Below are 16,169 nucleotides of genomic sequence, written 5' to 3' on the forward strand. Positions count from 1 at the left end.
AGGAAAAGGAAAGAGGTTCTGTATAGTCAGTATAGGATAAACTAGGTGCCAAATTAAGAAGCAGAACCTCAAAGGTGGTAATCTCTGGATTATTACCTGAACCACGTGCAAATAGGCAAATAAAATTAGAGAAATTAATGCGTGGCTCAAAGACTGGTGTGGTAGAAGTGGGTTCTGGTTCGTGGGGCACTGGCACCAGAACTGGGGAAAGTAGTGGCTGTACCGTTGGGATGGTCAACACTTGAACCGTGCTGGGGCCGGTGTTCCAGTGAGCCACATAACTAGGGAGGTAGAGAGGGTTTTAAACTGAATAGAGGGGGCAAGGGATCAAATTTGGGAAGATTTGGTAAGTCAAGGAGCAGAGACAAGGCAAGAGAGAAAGGTATAAATATAGGAAATGATAAACGGACTGTGACAGGAAGGGACAGAGCATTCAAATCTAAGAGTAAATCAACAGATAAAGCTAGAGGTTACAAAAATAATAAAAGGACACAACTAAAGGCTCTGTATATGAATGCATGTAGCATTCGAAACAAAACAGATGAACTGAGAGGCAAATAGAAATAAGTACGATCTGATAGCCATTACAGAGACATGGCTGCAGGGCGACATTGATTGGGACCTGAATATTGAAGGGTACATGGCATCTAGGAAGGACAGGAAGCTCGGAAAAGGTGGAGGGGTAGCTTTGTTAATTAATGATGGTATTAGCGCATTAGAGAGGGATGACCCAAGTTCAGGAGAATAGGATGTATAAGCAGTTTAGGTAGAAATGAGAAATCATAAAGGCAAGAAGTCACTTGTGGGAATGGTGTACAGGCCACCTAACATTAACCACACTGTAGGACGGGGTATAAAGGAAGAAATAATGGCAGCTTGTCAGAAAGGTACATTATGGGGGATTTTAACCGACATATAGACTGGAAAAATCAAATGGACAGAGATAGCATAGATGAGGAGTACATAAAATGTTTTCAGGATAATTCCTTGGAACAATACGTTCTGGAGCCAACCAGAGAGCAGGCTATACTAGACTGATAGGATTAATTAATGATCTCATAGTTAAGGTGCCCCTAGGAGGCAGCGATCATAATATGATTGAATTTTACATTCCGTTTAAGGGAAGGAAGAGTGAGTCCGAAACTAGTATTTTAAACTTAAATAAGGGCAACTATGAGGACATGAAAGCGTGGCAAGCTAAAGTGAACTGGCAAATCAGCTTAAGGGATAGATCAATAGAGATGCAGTGGCAGAAATTTAAGGCGATATTTCAGAATACACAGAGTAGATACTGTTTAACAAGAAAGAAAAATTCCAAGAGTGGGATCCGCCATCCATGATTAACTAAAACACTTAAAGATAGTATCAAACATAAAGAAAAAGCCTATAATTGAGCAAAGCTGGGAGGCAGGTCAGAAGATTGGACAGAATATAAAAAAAGCAAAGAATGACTAAAAGATTGATAACGAAGGTAAAATTAGAGTATGAGAGAAAGCTAGCTTGAAATATAAAGACAGATAGTACTAGTTTATATAGATATTTTAAAAAGGACAGAGTTAATAAAGTGAGCGTTGGTCCTATAGAAAGTGAGTGTGGGGAATTAATAATGGATAATACGGAGATGGCAGATGAATTGAACAGATATTTTGCATCGGTCTTCACTATTGAGGATACAAGTAACATGCCAGTATTAGCTGTAAGTCAAGAAATGGAAGGGAGGGAGGAACTCAAGAAAATTACAATCACCAGGGAAGTGGTACTGAACAAGTTGTTGGAGCTGCGGGCTGACAAATCCTCAGGTCCTGATGGACTTCATCCTACCGTGTTAAAAAAAGTGGCTAGTGACATAGTTGATGCATTAGTTTCAAGTTTCCAAAATTCCCTAGATTCGGGGAAGGTTCTGTTAGATTGGAAAATAGTGAATGTAACTCCTTTATTCAAAAAGGGAGGGAGACAGAAAGCAGGAAACTACAGGCCCGTTAGCTTAACATCTGTCTTAGGGAAAATGTTAGAAGCTATTATTAAAGATATTATAGCAGGGCATTTAGAAAAATTCAAGGTAATCAGGCAGAGTCAGCATGGTTGTGTGGAAGGGAAATCATGTTTAACCAATTTATTGGAGTTCTTTGAGGGAGTTACATGTGCTGTGGATAAAGGGGAACCGGTGGATGTATTGTGCTCAGATTTCCAGAAGGCATTTGATAAGGTGCCACATCAAAGTTTATTGCAGAAAATAAAAGCTCATGGTGTAGGGGGTAACATTTTGGCATGGATAGAAGATTGGCTAGCTAACAGGAAACAGAGAGTAGGCATAAATGGGTAATTTTCTGGTTGGCAAGATGTAACGAGTGGTGTGCCACAGGGATCTGTGCTGGGCCTCAACTTTTTACAATTTATATAAATGACTTCGATGAAGGGACCAAAGGTATGGTTGCTACAAAGGGATATCGATAGGTTAGGTGAGTGGGCAAAAACCTGGCAAATGGAGTATAATGTGGGAAAGTGGGAAATTGTCCATTTTGGCAGGAAGAATAAAAAAGAAGCATATTATCTAAATGTGAGAGATTGCAGAGCTTTGAGATACAGAGGGATCTGGCTGTCCTAGTGCATGAATCGCAAATAGTTAGTGTGCAGGTACAGCCCGTAATTAGGAAAGCTAATAGTATGTTATCATTTATTGTGAGGGGAATTGAATACAAAAGTAGGGAGGTTATGCCTCAGCTATACAGGGCATTGGTGAGACCACATCTGGAGTACTGTGTACAGTACTGGTCTCCTTATTTAAAGAAGGATGTAAATGCATTGGAGGCAGTACAGAGAAGGTTTACGAGACTAATACCTGGAATTGGCGGGCTGTCTTACAAGGAAAGGTTGGACAGGCTAGGCTTGTATCCGCTGGAATTTAGAAGAGTAAGAGGCGACTTGATTGAAACATATAAGATCCTGAGAGGTCTTGACAGGGTGGATGTGGAAAGGATGTTTCCCCTTGTGGGAACTATGGGCCACTGTTTAAAAATAAGGGGTTGCCTATTTAAGACAGAGATGAGGAGAAATTTTTTCTCTCAGAGGGTTGTGAGTCTTTGTAATTCTCTTCCTCAAAAGACAGTGGAAGCAGAGTCTTTGAATATTTTTAAGGCCAAGGTAGATAGATTCGTGTTAAGCAAGGGGGTGAAAGGTTATCGGGGGTAGGTGGAAATGTGGAGTAATCAGTTCAGCCATGAACTTATTGAATGATGGAGCAGGCTCGATTGGCCGAGTGGCCTACTCCTCCTCCTAATTCATATGTTCGTATGTTCACAGCCATATAGAAAGGTGCTGAGAACACAGGCCTCATAAGCCATCTGCTTGGTCCTAAGGGTCAGCCATGTGCATTTCACAAGTGAGAGAGAGGAACTGAAAGAAATCAGTATTAGTAGAGAAATGGTGTTGGGGAAATTGATGGGATTGAAGGCTGATAAATCCCCAGGGCCTGATGGTATGCATCCCAGAGTACTTAAGGAAGTGGCCCTAGAAATAGTGGATGCATTGGTGGTCATCTTCCAAGATTCTATAGACTCTGGAACAGTTCCTCCAGATTGGAGGGTAGATAATGTAACCCCACTATTTAAAAAGGGAGGTAGAGAGAAAGCAGGGAATTATTACATTAGATTAGATTAGATTAGAGATACAGCACTGAAACAGGCCCTTCGGCCCACCGAGTCTGTGCCGAACATCAACCACCCATTTATACTAATCCTACACTAATCCCCTATTCCTACCAAACATCCCCACCTGTCCCTATATTTCCCTACCACCTACCTATACTAGTGACAATTTATAATGGCCAATTTACCTATCAACCTGCAAGTCTTTTGGCTTGTGGGAGGAAACCGGAGCACCCGGAGAAAACCCACGCAGACACAGGGAGAACTTGCAAACTCCCCACAGGCAGTACCCGGAATCGAACCCGGGTCCCTGGAGCTGTGAGGCTGCAGTGCTAACCACTGCGCCACTGTGCCGCCCATAGACCAGTCAGCCTGACATCGGTAGTGGGGAAAATTCTAGAGTCCATTATCAAAGATTTTATAGCAGAGCACTTGGAGAACAGTTGTAGAATCGAGCAGAGTCAGTGTGGATTTACGAAAGGGAAATCATGCTTGACAAATCTACTAGAATTCTTTGAGGATGTAACCAGTAGAGCTGATGAGGGGGAGCCAGTGGATGTAGTTTATTTGGACTTTTAGAAAGCTTTCGGCAAAGTCCCACATAAAAGATTAGCGTGTAAAATTAAAGCGCATGGGATTGGGGTAGTGTATTGCGATGGATAGAAAATTGGTTGGCGGACAGGAAACAAAGAGTAGGGATAAATGGGTCTTTTTCCGAATAGCAGGCAGTGACCACTGGGGTACCGCAGGAATCTGTGCTAGTACCCCAGCTATTCACAATATACATTAATGTTTTAGATGAGGGAACTAAATGTAATATCTCCAAATTTGCAGATGACACAAAACTGGGTGGGAGGGTGAGTTGTGAGGAGCATGCAGAGAGGCTTCAGGGTGATTTGGACAAGTTGAGTGAGTGGGCTAATGCATGGTAGATGCAGTATAATGTGGATAAATGTGAGGTTATCCACTTTGGTCGCAAAAACAGGAAAGCAGATTCTTATCTGAATGCCTAGAAACTGAGAGAGGGGAATATGCAGCGAGACCTGGGTGTTCTCGTACACCAGTCACTGAAAGTAAGCATGCAGGTGCAACAGGCAGTAAAAAAGGCAAATGGTATGTTGGCCTTCAAAGCAACAGGATTTGAGTACAGAGGCAGGGATGTCTTGCTGCAATTATACAGGGCCTTGGTGAGGCCACACCTGGAATATTGTGTGCAGTTTTGGTCTCCTTATCTTGCTATAGAGGGAGTGCAGCGAAGGTTTCCTCGACTGATTCCTGAGATGGCGCGATTCATGTATGAGGAGAGATTGAGTCAGTTAGGATTATATTCGCTGGAGTTCAGAAGAGTGAGGGGGGATCTCGTAGAAACCTATAAAATTCTAACAGGACTTGACAGGTTAGATGCAGGAAGGATGTTCCCGATGGTGGGGGAGTCCAGAACCAGGGGTCATAGTCTAAGGATACGGGGTAAACCTTTCAGGACTGACATGAGGAGAGATTTCTTCACCCAGAGAGTGGTGAACCTGTGGAATTTGGTACCACAGAAAGCAGTTGAGGCCAAAACATTGTATGTTTTCAAAAAGGAGTTAGATATAGCTCTTGGGTCTAAAGGGATCAAAGGCTATGGGGCAAAAGCCAGAACAGGCGACTGAGTTAGATGATCAGCCATGATCATAATGAATGGCGGAGCAGGCTCGAAGGGCTGAATGGCCTACTCCTGCTCCTATTTTCTATGTTTCTATAAGTCGGCCAAAGTAGTAGCTGCTTTCCCTATACGTGTATCGAGCTTTGCATCAAGGGGCAGATTGTCTGCCTCCGTGGACCCACGGTCGCAGAATTTGCTATCTACTTCCAGTGGTGTGTTATTTAACGTGATCAGGTGTGGAGATGCAATCTTGTCCCATGACCATGGTTTTCTTGAAGCTTATAGTCAAGGAGAACAAGTTACAGGAGATACAGTCCATGTGTCTTTATTGCTGAGTTTCCGTGTGAGCGACTAGCACAACTTCATCAGCGTAGAGGAGTTCTCTGATCAGGACGTGATGTGTTTTTGTCTTCACTTTCAGCCTTGATAGATTGTAGACCTTGCTGTCTGACATAGTATGCAAGTAGATTCCTTCCTTATCTGCAGGGAATCAATCAATGCAGAGCAATCAACAAAACCAATTGTCATGCTAGGCCCCCAAGAATGAGGCACATTAATTTTGTCATGAACATTGATTTTAATCTGTTACTGGAGTGAAGAAAGGACTTGTTAAACAGATCAGTCGTGGCTGTAAATACATTTGCATATTAACAGACAGTGTTTGGAAGGACAGAGCAGCCATTCCCTGACACATTCAACCCACAATGGACTTTTGATCGCCAGACGTTAAATGTGGGGGGAGCTCGCATTCCAGGTTGACTGCTAAGATGGCTAAGTACACAAATAGACATGGCCAAACCAGCTAGTAACATGACTAACCTGCTGAGCAAACTGAGTTTTTTGAATTTGTACAAACAGTTTGGGCAGAAAGTCTGTTTGCTCCTGGACTGAGAAGATCTCTTGCTTGTCTATTCCCATCTCTTTCTCACAAGCCTCTGAATCCACTGAAGACACATGAACCCCAAGAGAGAAAAGTCTCCTACAGCGAACAAGGTTTAAGAAGAATACTGGGCCCCAACGAAAAGCAACCTGCAATCAAGGACTCTACAGTGAGCTCAAAGAACCATAACAACAACTCTTCAGATATTGCCTCAAACCTTTCCACTTTATCTTTCTTCTGCTCTTTACTGTCTCTATTTGCATGTATGTATTGCATATGCATGTTAGTGTGGGTGCATTGTATATCCATAGGCGTCAACTGAATTAAAGTTTAAGTTTAAATAAATTTCAACTTTTCTTCTTTAAACCTAAGAAAGCCTGGTTGTGCTGGTTTCTTTGCCTTATAATTGGAAACCGGTGAACAAGGATTCACCAAGGGGGAACTAAAAACACAGTGTGTTTAAAATTAAACCCTGTTACAGTAAGGCCAGCTGAAGGCTGAAAGGCAACCCTACAGCTCTTTCTCACCTGGTCATAACACCAATACAATGTAATGTTACGTAGCTCAAACAATAGGATAAAAGTCAGACAACAAAGAAGACATTGAAATGCTAGAGACAATGCAGGGAGGGCTGAGGGGTTCATCGCTAGTCTAAAACATCTGAGTTGAGGAAAGATTTGAGAAATTTAGACTTTCAGCAGGAGACATCTGAGAGGTGGCCTTATAGAATTATGATAGTTAATGGAATGGAAGAAGTAAATCTGGAATTTTACTTTAAATTGCAAGAGTCAGTCAGATGTAAACCAGTAAAAGGTAAATTTAAAGCTGATGCCAGGAAGTTCTTTTTCACACAAGAAGTGATCAGCACTTAGAATGGACTTCCAGATAGTGGGCACAACCAGATACATCAGGTAAAAACCCTAGTTTCCTTGAAGAAACATTTGGATGTACAATGTGGGGGCAGTACGGTGTTTTGAATGAATGGGTTCAGATGAGCTGAATGGCCCACTGCATCTGTACTGATCTTATGCATACTTTCAATGTGAAAGCGACAAAGGGAAAAGAGATCAGGATCCTTTCCCTGTTTTGAAATGATTAGGTATTATTAATACTGTTGAAACATTTTTGGTGCAAGTTTGAGTCATCTGGAAACTGCTGCTTATGGTGAAAAGTCTGCAACAGAGATTAGAAGTTCATTACAGTTTTTGGACTGATTAGTTGTTTTCATGAACAGAGGAAGCAAAGTAATTTTATTGCAAAATATTGTCCTGTTCATAGGGCAAGGAAAACCAGCTACTAAGTGTTTAAAATCTTCCAGAAAGCTTATAAATATTACAATCTTCAACCTGATGAAGCACATTTGCAAACCTGAACAAAAATATTCTCTGCCCACACAACTTGAATGCAATGAGCTCTTTCATCACAAAACATGTCAGATAGATGTGTGCCTGGTGTTTGCTTCCATGCTGTTTCTTCTTACTGATAGTGTTTAATAAATGGGCTCTTAAAATCTAGTTCTTGCTTATTCTAGAGCAGAGGTTCCCAAACTTTATTTATTGCATACTGCCTTCTAGATCTACCAGCTACCTGTGTACCCCGGCCAGCAATATTTTAACCCCTTTAATGCCCAAGCATTGTACAAAATGTACGACTAATTATACCACACATGTACAGCTTAAGCAATGGCTTCATAGTACTATTCACCATTAATGTGACAGATGAGGTTGTTTGTTCAGTTGTTTGTAGGGCACATACTGTTAGGTGATAGTTTGAGGTGGAAGTTTGTTTTCTACACATTAGTTGCACGCTCCCTCTAACCTTCTCTGTATGCCCACCAATCTCTGCTCCTTTAAAAGAATTCTCAAAATCCATCCTTTTGGCCAGGTTTTGTTCACACCCTACTCATGTTTACTTCCATGTCTCACAATCCTTTCCCTGCCAACTTCCATTTGTGAAGTCCTTTGGGACATTTTTCTTCACATTATATTTTTTTTATTTATTTGGAGATACAGCACTGAAACAGGCCCTTCGGCCCACCGAGTCTGTGCCGACCATCAACCACCCATTTATACTAATCCTATTACCCTGTCCCCTGGGACAAACTTGCCAACCTGTCATGGGCCACACCACTTGCCCTTGCATTTGGGACAGCCAACATCCACCAAGAAGCATCCTAACCTTTTGTTTCTTTATACACACTCATAGACATTAAATCACCATGTGACAATTTCTCCCACACACCACCCAGAGATATTTCTGGTACCTATCAGTGTACCACAGTTTGGGAACCCCTGTTGTAGATTCTACTTCAGTGGCAAGAGTACATGAGTTGGCTGCATGCTCTGTGTGTCTGCATTTAAGCCTCCTAGGATTGAAGTTGTCCTTTTCTCCAGGCAGCTGATTCCTAAGATGGGTCACCTTCAGGTAGAGGCCACTGCACAACACCAATTTCACCCCATTGATTTTTTTGAACAAGAGTTCTACGTTTCAAATTAGCTAACACTTAATGCCTTTTACTTTTAAGTTGCTGCAAGATTTTAAATCCCGCAGCAGCATGCAACTTCTCATTCACCAGTGGATAAACTCCTTATCACAGGTGTCTTGTGCACTCGGAGCTTACACACAACATTATTCAACTGATGCTGGCCCAGAAAGTACGCAAGAAGTCAGTGTACTATTGGTCGAGCAAGTGCTATTTTTACATTCATCTACTTCTGGTCCATCAACACCAAATCATAATATTTAGGCTATATTGTGATAACCACATAATACACAAAATTGGTACTCCAATTTCCTCTAAAATACCAGCTCAAATGTGCAGGCAGATAGGTATGAGAAGTACAAATACTGTGCAGGTGAGGCAGTGTTCATTTATGTGCCTCAATTGCAGTAACCAAGCAAGTATAACAGCAGAAAGAAAGGGAGAAATAATTGGGTAGGAACAGACATTCAGAAAGACTCACATTGAACAAAACAGAATTATGCAAACAAAGTGATAGCAACAGATTCCCTGATTGATGCGAAAGAGGGAGGTGCATGAAAACTTCACTCACATTTTCATTTTTGAAGACTTAAAAACTCGAGTACTTTGATTTTAATTATTATCTACCATGTTGGTTTATTTTTCATTCAGTTCCACTATATAAATTAACACTTGTGCCTAGTTAAATTACATGTTGCCAAACATTTTCATTATAAAATGGTACTTGTTGTATACAATTAGCAGCAGCTCCTGTTCTGTCCCGCAGATAGCTTTAATTGTTCTCAGACTCTTTTTGTCACTTCAGTGATTTTTTTTAGCGATGTTAACAATTAAAGGGACATTATTGTCATGTGCCCTGTTTAGCAATGTTTTGTATTTGTATTCAAACAGAATGCAGCCATGAAATCCTTACCAAAACTCGTCATCATCCTGTAAAAAGATTATATTGTTTCTGAGTGATGTCATCTCAACCCAGTGATGATGGCAGTCATTGTATTATTAACATTGTAACATTGCAGTAATAGCTTGGATTAATATAGCTGGTGAGGTGAAGTGAGAGTGACTGCCCTTGACATCAAGACAGCATTCGACAGAGTATGGCATCAAGGAGCCCTAGCAAAACTGGAGACAATGGAAATCAGGGGGAAAACTCTCCGCTGTTTGGAGTCGTACCTAGTACAAAGGAAGATGGTTTTGGTTGTTGGAGGTCAATCATCTCAGCTCCAGGACATCACTGCAGGAATTCCTAAGGGTAGTGGCCTGGGCCCAACCATCTTCAGCTGCTTCATCAATGACCTTCCCTTCAATCATAAGGTCAGAAGTGGGGATGTTCGCTGATGATTGCACTAAGTTCAGCACCATTCGTGACTTCTCAGATACTGAAGCGGTCCGTGTAGAAATGCAGTGACCTGGACAATATCCAGGCTTGGACTGATAAGTGGCAAGTAACACTCGCACCACACAAGTGCCAGGCAATGACTATCTTCAACAAGAGAGAATATAACCATCTCCCCTTGACATTCAATGGCATTACGATCGCTGAATCCCCCATTATCAACATCCTGGCGGTTACCATTGACTAGAAACTGAACTGGAGTAGCCATATAAATACTGTGGCTACAAGAACAGGTCTGAGGCTAGAAATCTTGCGGCGAGTAACTCACCTCCTGACTCCCCTAAGCCTGTCCACCATCTACAAGGCACAAGTCAGGAGTGTGATGAAATACTCTCCACCTGCCTGGATGGGTGCAGCTCCAACAGCACTGAAGAAGCTCGACACCATCCAGAACAAAGCAGCCCACTTGATTGGCACCCCATCCACAACTATTCACTCCCTCCATCACCGATGCACAGTGGCAGCAAAGTGTACCATCAACAAGATGCACTGCAGCAACGCACCAAGGCTCCTTAGACAGCATCTTCCAAACCCACGACCTCTACCACCTAGAAGGACAAGGGCAGCAAATACATGGGAACTCCACGACCTGCAAGTGCCCCTCCAAACCACACACCATCCTGACTTGGAACTATATCGCTGTTCCTACTCTGTCACTGGGCTAAAATCTTGGAAAGCCCTTCCTAACAGTATTGTGAGTGTACCTACCCCACGTGGACTGCAGTGGTTCAAGAAGGCAGCTCACCACCACCTTCTTAAGTGCAATTAGGGATGGGCAATAAATGCTGGCCTAGCCAGTGGTGCCCACATCCCATGAATGAATAAAAAAAGCACTTTTAATGTCGCGAAATGTGCTAACTTATTAATACTGTGCAAAACTTTACATGCTGAACACAGACTTGTTACAAAAGGAAAATAAAAACACAAAGAAATGTAAAATGTTAAAATTTGTTTCACTGCTTTTCTAGGCAGCATCTTTAGTTGTGGTGAAAGCTACTGAGATCTTCTTCTTCTTCTTTGGCCTCCTTATCTCGAGAGACAATGGATACGCGCCTGGAGGTGGTCAGTGGTTTGTGAAGCCGCGCCTGGAGTGGCTATAAAGGCCAATTCTAGAGTGACAGGCTCTTCCACAGGTGCTGCAGAGAAATTTGTTTGTTGGGGCTGTTACACAGTTGGCTCTCCCCTTGCGCCTCTGTCTTTTTTCCTGCCAACTACTAAGTCTCTTCGACTCGTCACATTTTAGCCCCGTCTTTATAGCTGCCCGCCAGCTCTGGCGAACGCTGGCAACTGACTCCCACGACTTGTGATCAATGTCACAGGATTTCATGTCGCGTTTGCAGACGTCTTTAAAGCGGAGACATGGACGGCCGATGGGTCTGATACCAGTGGCGAGCTCGCTGTACAATGTATCTTTAGGGATCCTGCCATCTTCCATGCGGCTCACATGGCCAAGCCATCTCAAGCGCCGCTGACTCAGTAGTGTGTACAAGCTGGGGATGTTGGCCGCCTCGAGGACTTCTGTGTTGGAGATATGGTCCTGCCACCTGATGCCAAGTATTCTCCGGAGGCAGCGAAGATGGAATGAATTGAGACGTTGCTCTTGGCTGACATACGTTGTCCAGGCCTCGCTGCCATAGAGCAAGGTACTGAGGACACAGGCCTGATACATTCGGACTTTTGTGTTCCGTGTCAGTGTGCCATTTTCCCACACTCTCTTGGCCAGTCTGGACATAGCAGTGGAAGCCTTTCCCATGCGCTTGTTGATTTCTGCATCTAGAGACAGGTTACTGGTGATAGTTGAGCCTAGGTAGGTGAACTCTTGAACCACTTCCAGAGCGTGGTTGCCAATATTGATCGATGGAGCATTTCTGACGTCCTGCCCCATGATGTTTATTTTCTTGAGGCTGATGGTTAGGCCAAATTCATTGCAGGCAGCCGCAAACCTGTCGATGAGACTCTGCAGGCACTCTTCAGTGTGAGATGTTAAAGCAGCATCGTCAGCAAAGAGGAGTTCCCTGATGAGGACTTTCCGTACTTTGGACTTCGCTCTTAGACGGGCAAGGTTGAACAACCTGCCCCCTGATCTTGTGTGGAGGAAAATTCCTTCTTCAGAGGACTTGAACGCATGTGAAAGCAGCAGGGAGAAGAAAATCCCAAAAAGTGTGGGTGCGAGAACACAGCCCTGTTTCACGCCACTCAGGATAGGAAAGGGTTCTGAGGTGGAGCCACCATGTTGAATTGTGCCTTTCATATTGTCATGGAATGAGGTGGTGATACTTAGTAGCTTTAGTGGGCATCCAATCTTTTCTAGTAGTCTGAAGAGACCATGTCTGCTGACGAGGTCAAAGGCTTTGGTGAGATCAATGAAAGCAATGTAGAGGGGCATCTGTTGTTCACGACATTTCTCCTGTATCTGACGAAGGGAGAACAGCATGTCAACGGTCGATCGCTCTGCACGAAAGCCACACTGTGCCTCAGGGTCGACGCGCTCGGCCAGCTTCTGGAGCCTGTTCAGAGCGACTCGAGCAAAGACTTTCCCCACTATGCTGAGAAGGGAGATTCCACGGTAGTTGTTGCAGTCACCGCGGTCACCTTTGTTTTTATAGAGGGTGATGATATTGGCATCGCGCATGTCCTGGGGTACTGCTCCCTCGTCCCAGCACAGGCATAGCAGTTCATGTAGTGCTGAGAGTATAGAAGGCTTGGCACTCTTGATTATTTCAGGGGTAATGCTGTCCTTCCCAGGGGCTTTTCTGCTGGCTAGAGAATCAATGGCATCACTGAGTTCCGATTTGGTTGGCTGTATGTCCAGCTCAACCATGACTGGTAGAGGCTGGGCTGCATTGAGGGCAGTCTCAGTGACAGCATTCTCCCTGGAGTACAGTTCTAGGTAGTGCTCAACCCAGCGGTCCATTTGTTTGTGTTGGTCAGTGATTTTGTCCCCTGTTTAGATTTGAGGGGGGCGATCTTCTTGATGGTTGGCCCAAGAGCTCTCTTCATGCCATCATACATTCCTCTGATGTTTCCGGTGTCTGAGGCCAGCTGAATATGACTGCATAGGTGTTGCCAGTAGTCGTTTGCGCAGCGCCTGGCTGTTCTTTGTGCAGTGCTTCTGGCTGCTTTAAGTGCTGCGGATGTTAAATCGCTGGGGGCTTTCTTGTAGTTCAACAGTGCAATGCGCTTAGCGGCTATGACAGGTTCCAGCTCTTCATTATGAGATTGAAACCAGTCTGCATTTCTCTTCGCACTTTTGCCGTAGGTGGTCAAAGCTGACTCATAGATGGCGTCTCTGATGAGATATGTGTTACAAATACACAAAACTGAAGGACAGGAAAAGACCAACTGGCCTACTTCTTTTTTTCTATTTTCATAGCTAACACACATTAAGTAGCATCTATATCTCTGTATTTATATATCTTTGTCTCTAACTGTCATTTTTCCCTCCTGGGTATGCCATTTAGAACTGAGATGAGGAGAAATTTCTTCACTCAGAGGGTGGTGAACCTATGGAATTTTTTACCGCAGAAGGCAGTGGAGGCAAAGTCACTAAATATGTTCAAGAAGGAGATAGATATATTTCTAAATGCCAAAGGGATCAAGGGATATGGGGAGAAAGCGGAAACAGGGTAGATTAGACAATTAGTCATGATCATTTTTGAATGGCAGAGCAGGTCTGAAGGGCCAAATAGTCTACTCCTGCTCCTATTTTCTATGTTTCTATGTTTCTCATTCTGCAAGTCTTTGTTGCCCATCTAGGATCGTAGTTTGCCTTCTAATTTCATGTTATTTTACTAATTTATTAAATTGCCAAATTAAGAAGAAAAATGGGAGTCATTAAGGAAAAAAACAAAGATGGGTTTGGGAAAGAAGCAGAGAAGCAGTAATGGCAAAAAGGAATTTTTGGGGAGCAAAACTTTGGGAAATTTACATGTATATACAACAATACAATTGTATCACTAACTCCTGTCATTATTAAAGCTGTACACAAAGACACTGTTTGGGAAGTCTTTCTGGGGCTAAGGCTGGAAGGAATGCAGTCTGGTCAGGTAGGATTAGAAGAGCAGGAACTGGGAGTGAGTCTGGTGGTAGCAGAGTATGAAAGAATGCAAGTGGTAAGGGTTGGGCTTTGGACTAAAGGGGTTGGGGGGATCTTGGAAGAGCTGGGCCTGGAAACTTGGACCGCTTAGGGTTGTGATCAGGGCCTGGGAACATTTGAGGGGCTGAGATCCTTAATATTAGGGGTATGAAGGAAATGTGGGACAACTGAAGGGGTCCATCTGGGGACAGGGAGCGTTCAGAAGGTTGGAATTGGAGACTACGGGGAAGAGAGGTTTGAGGTCTTGAGACTGGAAAACATACAGGCTGGGATGCGGAAACCACTGGGGAAAATGGGTCTGGGAGCACTGGGAGAGTAGGACTGAATTTGAGGAGCACTGAGGGGCAGAGAGCTTAAGATCACCAATGGGGTCTAGAAACATTTACAGGAAATGGGGGGTGGGTTTGGGAATATATTTTCTCATAAATCTAAGTGACCATTTGACTTTCAAGATGTCTGATAGTGAGGCTGCTTTATTAGTTCAACTATTTCACACCGTCATTTCATAATTCCCCTAAGATAATTCTCAATGTTGTCATCAGTATATAATATTTATACAAAAATATATTTTTTAAAAAGAACAGATGATATTAAATTAAAGTTGATCAGGTTTAGCGATTCAGTTTTCAACAAGAAATATTGTAAAAGCAAGAAAACATACTGAGCTAAACTTTCTATTGAATTTACAGCTTTTCTAACCTAAAATGTAGAGAGCAAGTGCAGTTAATCCTGTGCATATAAAATAAATGCTTTGTGACTGAAATTTGGCTTGTGCAATTGATGTGATTGAAATTTGTGCTGTTCTTTTGTCAAACAATACAAATTTTCTACTATAATTTGATGCCATCTGCTACATATCAAATCTGAAATCACATACATAAAGCACATATGTATATATCACACAGTGAGGAGAAGGTGCTTTATCAACATTGAGAGAGTGTGAATTCAGTTTCAATCAATGTAAGTGAATCTGATTTTGATCTTTTGTGTAAATTGATATCCGTTACACCAAATGAAATGAGGTTCAAGGTGAGGCCAAACTCAGCAGTTAATCCTCATCTAATTCCACCTACGCACAGAGCTGTCATTTCTCTTTTTTTAATAGGAATGAAAGGTCCAGTAACATATAAACACACTGCAGATTCTAGTCAAACAGAAGCCATATGTTACTGGAATATTGGGCTGTGGGTGAGGTGGCAGGGTGGAGGTTCAGAGCCTGTAAGACTAATTGGTACTTTTTGTGACGTAGACAGTCGTCCTAACAGGCTAATATTTCACTAACCTAAACCTTATATTGCATTATAATTGGCTATTAATCACTGTTGTCAAGAAAAAGGTAGTTCACACAGACGTGCTAGTAGTTAGACAATTCAAAGATTAAATTAATTAATCTTCAAACTGCATACCCATAATAGTGCAGAGTTCAACCCCTCCCCCCAGACACATCAGAGTACGGAGTTCGCCCCCTTCCCCCATACCTTTCGTTGGAGAGAAGGAGGAGGAGAGGTGACTTAATAGAGACATATAAGATAATCAGAGGGTTGGATAGGGTGGATAGTGAGAGTCTTTTTCCTCGGATGGTGATGGCAAACACGAGGGGACATAGCTTTAAGTTGAGGGGTGATAGATATAGGACAGATGTCAGAGGTAGTTTCTTTACTCAGAGAGTAGTAGGGGCGTGGAACGCCCTGCCTGCAACAGTAGTAGACTCGCCAACTTTAAGGGCATTTAAGTGGTCATTGGATAGACATATGGATGAAAATGGAATAGTGTAGGTCAGATGGTTTCACAGGTCGGCGCAACATCGAGGGCCGAAGGGCCTGTACTGCGCTGTAATGTTCTAATTCTAATTCTAATTCTAACAGGATGCAGAGTTCACCCCCTCCCCCCAGACACATCAGAGTACGGAGTTCACCCCCTTCCCCCATACCTAACAGGATGCAGAGTTCACCCCCTCCCCCCAGACCCATCAGAGTGCAGAGTTTACCCCCCCCATGCCCAAAAGAATGCAGAGTTCACCCCCTCC

This window comes from Heterodontus francisci, chromosome 11, assembly GCF_036365525.1.
Source record: "Heterodontus francisci isolate sHetFra1 chromosome 11, sHetFra1.hap1, whole genome shotgun sequence".
Classification (NCBI taxonomy): Eukaryota; Metazoa; Chordata; class Chondrichthyes; order Heterodontiformes; family Heterodontidae; genus Heterodontus; species Heterodontus francisci.